Consider the following 9,072-nt stretch of genomic DNA (forward strand, 5'->3'; position numbering starts at 1 on the left):
CGTCTTCATAAACAGCAAGGAATATTTTCTGTATGAATCATCACAGAGGTGAATTTTTATGTCGGGACGAGATGTCAGCCACAGAATAGTCCACTTTCAAAACCTTTTATCAGTTATTGTAGTTTCCTGTGCAGTAAAAACCACGTATCTGGTGCTACAAGCTGTTCTAAACAAATGCTAAAAATACACAGTTTGACCCCAGTTTGGAGCCCAGATGGTTTCCTGCTGCACTCGTCTCCCACCAAAATCCAAGCATCCCTTCCTATCTCCGTTCACTAGATGGCATCAGCTGGTGTGTTGCATAAAGCCGTCAGACATGAGCACAATGTTGGTACGACGGTGCGGTCCTCAGGCAAAACAGCGTGGCATTGAGCCTAATAGAGACATCGCAGAGGCCTATTAGCACAGATGGTTGTCATATGTATGCAAATGAGGAGCAAAGTGAATCACGTAGCCCCATCAGCACCACCTGTCTGCCTCACACAGCTACTCCAAAATCCCCCTTCAGCATCCATATACACACACACACACACACACACACACACACACACACACACTTATGTACACACTACCTACCCTCCAACTCCCTTTGGAGGGACTAGTCTGTTCTTTCCAATCTACAGCTGTGTATTAATAAACGTACAGACATTAACATGACATTAATCATCATTTTGTTCTTTTTCAAGAGCAGACATGAGAAGGAGGGACTGGCAGAGAAGAATGACAGATACAAGCAAACTGGCGAGGAAAAGGGGCAGATCAGTTGTTCTTTGTCTTTGTTGAGGATGTGTTGAGGGTGTGCTCACTGGGGTGAGGTGTTAAGTGTGGTATTTGTGGTCAAGGAGCATCACGCTCCAGGGAGTTGGCACATTGCCCATTTCCTCTGTATGTGCTTTAGGAGGGAGTGCATGCAATTATACTTTCCTATGGGTTTGCAAGTGTAAGAAGACCAAAGGAGTTCCTCAATGCCCCCTATGGCTTTAATGCTCATTTTTTTCTACAGCTGCCAGACAATATTTCCTATACAAGAAACCAAAAGTCTGCAACCATGCTAGCAGCTCTGTGAAGCTGTACTAAGGCACAGTTGTGCTTTGAGCTGAATGCTAACATGCTCACAATAACAATGCTTACATGCTGATGTTTAGCAGGTATAATGTTTACCAGGATCACCTTCATAGTTAAGTGTATCAGCATGCTAACATTTACAGTAAAGTTGCAATCCTGAAAATCTCCATTTTGTTTTCTTTGGTGGTGCCTATGGCGGTAAGCGGTAATTGCAGGTGTTTTTTTGCAGAGCAGCAGAGCAGAGACCGGAAAACACAGTAGGGCTATGCCGCTTCACACACAAGTGAAGAGCAAGTCTGTTGCAATAGCTCCGCCTGAACCCTCTCAGTCAGACTAACCACTGCTGGGTGATGGTACACGCGTCACTAACTTACTGCCGCATGTGATTTCTTTGGGGAATGTCGCCATAGACACCCAGTCCATAATACTGCAAATGCAAGGGCTTTCATCAGTGTGCCATTGGCTAAGTCACGTGTTGTTGTGCATTGTGTTACCTCAATCAGTGATAGACAGACATTAATAGACATTTTTAATTAAATAAAAATCCAGATTACTACTTTAACAAATGGCTGCCTTGTGGTGCTAGAGGAAATGTCAGGGGAATCCATCCTCTGGGAACAATGTGTAGCCTGCTGAACTGAGACTCACACAGGACACAATAACTTCTATTGGGTTTGTTTATTTTGGTAATATTGATAATTTGTTGCAATTTGACAGAAGGCCAAACAAAAGAATTAAAATAACAAAATCATCCAAAAGATATGGCAGTGGACTTAGGACACTGACATAGAAAACAAAATAAAACAATATAAATATACATTCACAATAAGGTGACCAGATTTCTGAGTCAAAATCCGGGGACATTTTCAGCTCAGAAGGCTAAATACCTCCAAAACAGGTAATGTTTTTATCTTTGTAAACTTAAAACGGGGACACTGCCCCAGGGGCGTCACTAGACCTAGAGCTGCACTGGGGCACAAGCCCCCCTATGGGGGTCCATGGGCATGCTCCCCTGTAAGAAAATTTTGTCTTTAAATGCCTCAATCTGGTGCACTTTGAAAAGAAATTCAGACAACAAGCAGGAGGTGTTCTATGTGTGGAGTAGTTTTGGAGACATGCCTCTTTGTAATTATGACATATATAAAAAAAAAAATGATGGCAAAAAATATCGCCCAAAATTATGAAGATGCTTATTTTTTGAAAGGTAAGTGCTGTAGTACAACCAGCAGGGGGGCTTCTATGTGTGGAGTAGTTTTGGAGACATGACTCTGTAATTTTGAGATATTACATTTTTTTGGCAAAAAATATTCCCCAAAATTAGGCATATGCCTATTTTTGAAAAGTAAGTGCTGTAGTACAACTAGCAGGACACAAGTTATAATTGAGGTAAGTTTGGAGACACTACCGTATTTAATCATTAAATTAATAAATATTTTTGTTGTAAGCTATCTCTTTTCGGTGTTGTAGTTTGTAGATCGTCCCTAAGCACTCGTCTTACTACTGTCTCACCGCCGGCTGCTCGTAGAGACCAATGTTATTTCTCCAGGTTGGAGGACAGCTCGTTTTGATGAAAATGAGTTTGTAGCTCGTTGTTTACCTTACTATGGTAGGAAAGATGCGTCGTTTGTGATTTAATAACATTTCGCTGCAGAGTAATTGATCCCTGAAGTTCGAATCTATGAATATCTTTCTAACTTTACCGAAGTTGAGCCCTGAGCAGCGCTTGCTCTGGCTGTCTTGAGCCTGCGCGTGTAGGTGCGCGACTATACATTTGGTCAATGTTTTCTTTCTTTCATTCCAATTTCGGGTCTGTCAGTCACAGTTAAAACCGGGGACATTTCTGTGGACAGCTCCAGCCGGGGACAGGTCACCAAAACCGGGGACTGTCCCCGGAAACCGGGGACGTCTGGTCACCCTACTTCACAATAAAGTCAGGCTAATTCTTAAATGTACAGTTTGACTGAAAAAGAAAACACTTACATTCCACAGAACACAGACTCCAAAACGGGCTTCACCATGGAGCGCACAACTTCACACACTTGTCACTCTGATGTCTAAAGGCCCTGACACGGCAAGCTGACGGTCTGCTGTAGGTCCTAGTTAGTCCATAAGACAAAGTACTTGTTTAAGCATTTTTATTTTTATTCCAACATAACATGTCTTTTAAAAAACTAACATTAATAAACTAATATCCTACACCGTGATATTTAATATACTGTAATAGACCTCTCTCTACGCCCTCTGCACCGCTAAACAATTAGCCCCATAGCAAGCAAGCTAACTTACCAGCCAGCCGGCTAGTCGCTAAATCAATAAAACGTAAGAATTTAAAGTTTAATTCACACGCTCTTTTTAAATCTAAGGAAAGCATATCGCCAGATGAGTGACATGTTTTTTGGCTTATTTTACGGTAACCAGTGCATGATGAAGGCATGTTGGATGGAGGAAATTAGCAAGCTAACGTTAGCTAACGGGCCAGTAGCGGGCCATTTGGTTGCTCCCACTGTAGGGAGAACAGATGCCAAGAGCACAGATGACAGCCCGGGAGAGGCACAGTCTGGTTAATGTTAGCCATCTCCCGGTACCGCTGTCTTCCCGGCGGGGAGTGAAGCAGAGGGACCATAGGCTCTGTTCGGTTCTGCCGCTGCTGGCTAGAGCAAACACTGTTTGTTGTGGGTATCACAACAAAGGTATCCGGCTTCCCTTGTGTTGTTGAATGATGAATAGATTACCGCCGCCTGCTGGTATGGGGAGTTATTTCATTGCATGCATGTGCAAAAGGTACATGGTACTTGGCAGTTGGCTGTAGTCTGTGTGGTGTGTTCCAGTGCTAATTTTTGGCCCCGACAAAGGTGACGAGGGCCGACGAGAGGCGACGCCACAGGTGGCCTTCGTCAGCAGTAGTCGGCAGCCGTTGGCTTGGTGTGTCAGGGCCTTTACACGTGGAAACACTGGCGTCAGCAGCTACACATGAATCCATCGACATCCATCCAAAGTCAATCTCATCTACAACATATCATACAGTTACGAGATGGACACAGATAAAACTTTAACCTTTTGTGCATACATGTTTTAACCAGTTATTGCAATATTTACCTATTTATTTCACACAATGTACTCCGGCATTCTTCACCATGCTGCCTGAAAATACTAGTGGTGTAGAACTGACTGTTCAGGTTTGCATGTTGCAGTGCAACAAAACCTGAGGGAAAAGTGTCTTTTTTCCTTTTCTTCCTGTCTGTGGAGGATTAGTAATGACTGGGCATATTCCCATGGGACCTCTGTTTTGATAACACAATTTTGCTGGTATTCCTGATCGAATGCCAATGCAGCATTGCCAGCAAATGCCTTGGCATAATATTTAGACTGTGGTTTCCCATATTCCACAGTAGTAAGTATAATTTAGTTGACGTTTTTATTTTGAAACAGCCAGAGTTATTCTTTTTTTTCTATTTCTTCACATTCCTTCCATTTTTGATGCTGCTTTGCAACTAACTCTGCTGTAAGACTTTGAACAGAGAGAGAATTCCCAGTAGAAAATAATTACAGTAGTTTGTGCTTTCTATAAGTCCTGTTTGCTGTCCACCATGACGTGATATCACAGGAATCATCTTCTGAGAATAAATTGTTGAAGATCAAAAACAGCTCCTTCTTTGAAAGAACCTCGGCCATTTCAGCATTTTTGACAAGAAAATAACTGGACTAATACAGAAAAAGTATAACAAAAAAGAAACATTATATTCCCTCTGCTGTGTGTTTTTTTAACTTATCAAACAATTTATCTGTGAATCTTTTAGAAAGGACAAAAACAGTGTCCACTGTTGTTTATCACTATGAATTATGGCAGAGTAAACTTTGTAATCCCACGGGTTTAGCAGCTTCACACTTACGTTAATCCCATGTTATACTAACAAAGAACGTGTTCTCCTAAACCTCCACAGGCACAAACTAAGCAAGGATTAGAGCAGAGAAAGAGGGGGATTTTAACGCTGTTAATACATGGCTTAGAATTTTTTAAGTTGTGTATTCGATGCTCAACACCCCATTTAGGTGCTAAGTGTAATACACAGTAACTATCTAATAGCACAGCCAATTTCAAAGCAGCTTTATTGACGTTCTGCAACTGGCTTGCCCTTCATCCCAGACGGCATCCGTTCAGTTTGCCCTTTTCTCACTCAGGTCCAAAACATCTCCCGTGGGTCCTCTTCATTTCCTTTCACAAAACACACTTCAACACTCAATTCCCTTTCCAGAGAACCATTGAGCACGAGCATATGGCCCTGAGCAGATTAGTTTAGCCAAATTGGTATCTACTTTGATACCACTTTGATATCTACTTTCTTAAAACACACTTTTTTAGAACTTGCTTACATCTAGCAATTCTGCTTTTTCTCCCACTCTCTCTCTGTGTCATATTAAAAGATGATAAGGGAGCGGGGGAGAAAGTGTGTGTCTGTGAGTGGTTTTGAAACAACATATAGTGAAAGCAGCATGTGTGATGACCCCTGGGAAGCCCCTAATACGCCCCATTGTTCACCACATCAAGCCCCTTACAACCCCCATACAGTAAGTTCTTTTGTTTTGTTTTTACAGCTTCTGTGGACCCACTACCACGTCTGCTTGCCCCAGAGATTTCATTTCACATAGCAATCAGAAGATTTTAGTGCCACCAAAGGCTGCTGAGTTCCTACCCATAATGACGGCAGTGAGAAGGGCCACCCGTTGATGAGTCACCACCTCCATTTACTGCATGGAGGTCCCACCGCCACTGGGCAGGTACAGCTGGAGAGGGCATCAGCGGGGATGTTAGGAGAATGTCGTATAGTCGCCATATGTTTTTTTACTATGACCCAATACAACAGTGCTTTGAGGCATTTATTGCTGTTCATTCTCTCTTATCTTTCAGGTTTTTACTAAATTAAACCCACTAACTCCTCTCCACTACTCCACTACTCCTAACTTGGAAGCCAACTTAATTAGTTTGAATCACAAGGCGTTTATTTGCTGTCCATCCATATTGCTCAGACAGAGATGGGAAGGAAAGCCTTCATATTTTCTGCTCCAGCCAAATGGAATTCTTTGCAGAAAGAGAGTAAATGAGGAAACTGGTAACTCGGGGCCAAATTGGAGACTATTATAAATTGTATGGCAAATGGCTCCATCTGTATATTGTGTCTGTTATTAGCTCTTGTACTTTTTAGTGCTGCATTGTCTATTTGACTGATTTTGTATAGATTTGTTTGAAACTTTTAATGTTGCCATATGTGTCAGGTATTCCATGCAAAAGAGGTCTTACATGGTTAAATTAAGGTCATATAAAAATAATGAGACAAGAGTCAATAGCCATGCTAGCCACTCTATAAGAGTTAATGTAGGGCCAGCTGCTGACGTTAGCCTCAATAATCTTCTTCTTGCATTTATTCTAATCCAATATTAGAAATGTCAAGCTCACATATCTAACAAGTGCCTTACAGTAGACTGTTGAGTTATTCATCAAGGGCACCAGGAAAGGGAAATGTGCAGATAAAAAGCAGCTCAATACAATATTTACAACAGTAACTGTTGTTATCACAATCCGCAACAATGATGCAACCTTTAGAAATCCTCAGTGCAAATGTAAAGTTTCTGGTCATCTTCTGCAAAAAGTCGCGTTTCTACACAGCTGCAATGGAGTTAATCACAGACTGTGAAAACATTCAAAGTCAAGCCTTCATTGTTAATGGCCACGCTCTCACTCTCACAGGTGGGATTCCTCTCCACCTAAAGTTTACTTTGTGGAAATATTCTGGAGGCCACAGCTGAGAAAACACATCAAACGTGAGAAAACCAGTGTCTTACGGGTGTTTGACAGCACTGGATTTGCAAAGCATACAAAATATCCTTTGACTGGCTTATTATATGTATTCAACAGGATAGATTTCTGAAATAAGTCTTCTTTGATGGACATCCATCATTTTATAAAAAAAAAAAAAAGTGACCTTATTTTGACTTCACATTCATATCGGTCTCTTTCAGCGGAGACAAAGCAGCACATTGTTGAGATACCGGTGTAACCATACGGTGCCTCTTGCCTTTTGACCCTGCTTGTATTATCCACTCCACTACCTCTCTGTCTAATCCAAAGTGTGGCCTGAGGAGGACTGTCAGCCCGGGCTAATGTTAAAGAAGGCACTGCAGCTATAGCTGAGAGAAGCATGACATAATGACCATGTAAAACTGACCTTGGCAGGGGATTCCTTTCTTAACACGCATGCCATGTAGCGAGACACATCATTTAGTATTTGAGGTAATTTTCAGCAGGAGTACCAAAACCGTGATGCATGGCAGACCATATGTGCTCATTCTATTTCGCTAATTGCCATTTCCAATTTCTCCCTCTGCTGTTTCGGCCCAAAACAAAGCAATAACATAGATACCGTGGACTTTTCAAGGCTGCGTCCTTTATTTGTCAAAGTGCTGTGGCAGTTGTTTGGCAAAGGGAGTCAAGTCGGAGTCTTGATTAGTCTCATACCTCTTTCTGTAACGCCTCCAACTTTACAGCAGGAGTTCCACAGAGTTAATAAAGGAGCTGGGAGTCTTCATGTAAAGCTGCTCTGTGGATGAACGACGTCTCACCACAGTATAATGGTGCCTTTGTGAGGCGGTGGCAGTAATATGGAACTTCATCGGTCTGACGTGTCTGCCGGGGCCAAATTAACTTTGTCATCCAGTCTTTGTAAGGTGCTTGCTACATCTATCACTTAGCAGCGCGTACGCCAAAATACTGTTTGCATATGGGTGTTTCAGTATGAGCATATTAACATGGCTTTCATTGTGTGTGTGTGTGTGTGTGTGTGTGTGTGTGTGTGTGTGTGTGTGTGTGTGTGTGTGTGTGTGTGTGTGCGTGTGTGTGGGTGTGTGTGTGTGTGTGTGTGTGTGTGTGTGTGTGTGTGTGTGTGTTTTCTTTCAGCAGAAAGAGATTTACTTATGGAATGAGCAGTATCACATTCGTTTATTCAGCTCATCTAAAACCACACTGAGAATTCCCCTGATGGCTTCCCTGTCTGGCTGAGCTTTCCAATCAGACCTCTGTGCAAACAGTTTACAAATGTGTTTAGCAAGTATCTCACTTTGCCAGACGATGTTTAACGATGAGTCAGAAGAGGAGTTAATCAGCAGAAAGAGAGTCTGATTTCTTGCTACTACATTGTATCTAGTTTTCTTTTGAATACATTTTAGTGAATAGTAAATAAGTCTAGAATTCATATCACAGCACGTCACAGCGACTGCAGTCAGTTATTGATAAGTCATTAACACACATTTCTCCAGTAAAGTTGACAGGCTGTCGCAACCTGTTGTCTTTGTAATGAAAAACGACAGTCGCACACATCCCTTTGATTGATTAGCGTATGCAATTACTGTCTGGGCCATAGAGCTGCATGAAAAACAGCTCTGCCACGGCTCCCGTCTGCTACTCTTGTGTGACATTTTAATCTACTGGCAGATTAATGGGACACTGGTAGAGAGGAGAATATTCCAGTATTGATTTTTTTCTGATGAATAAAATGCCTCCGTTTTAGTGACAGGTTTACCATATATCTAGTCAGGTCTGCAAGGTTGTTTGTGTGTGTGTGTGTGTGTGTGTGTGTGTGTTTGTAAGAGAGAGATTTATATAAAGGGAGACAGTAGCTACAGTGCGAATGAATGATTGTATCAGTGAGTTTGTGAGTAAGTGTGTGTGTGTGTGTGTGTGTGTGTGTGTGTGTATTGGCATTCCTCACTAAGACAGGACACCCACTGCGGCGTCTCTGCTCTGTAAACAGACTCATCAGACGTCTCCTGTTCTCTGCCTTATTTCTATTAAAGTGGTTGTGTTCACATATTTCTTGTTGGCTCAAGGGAGTCCTAAACATTGTCAGAGGTGCCCACTGAGAAAAAGAAGAAAAAAAAGAATAAAGAAGTGTTCCTTGGCCCCGCTGATTTACTACTTGACTTTAATTGGGTTGTAAAATCAAATCCAGAGTTGTT

This window comes from Sander lucioperca, chromosome 22, assembly GCF_008315115.2.
Source record: "Sander lucioperca isolate FBNREF2018 chromosome 22, SLUC_FBN_1.2, whole genome shotgun sequence".
In the NCBI taxonomy this organism is placed as follows: domain Eukaryota; kingdom Metazoa; phylum Chordata; class Actinopteri; order Perciformes; family Percidae; genus Sander; species Sander lucioperca.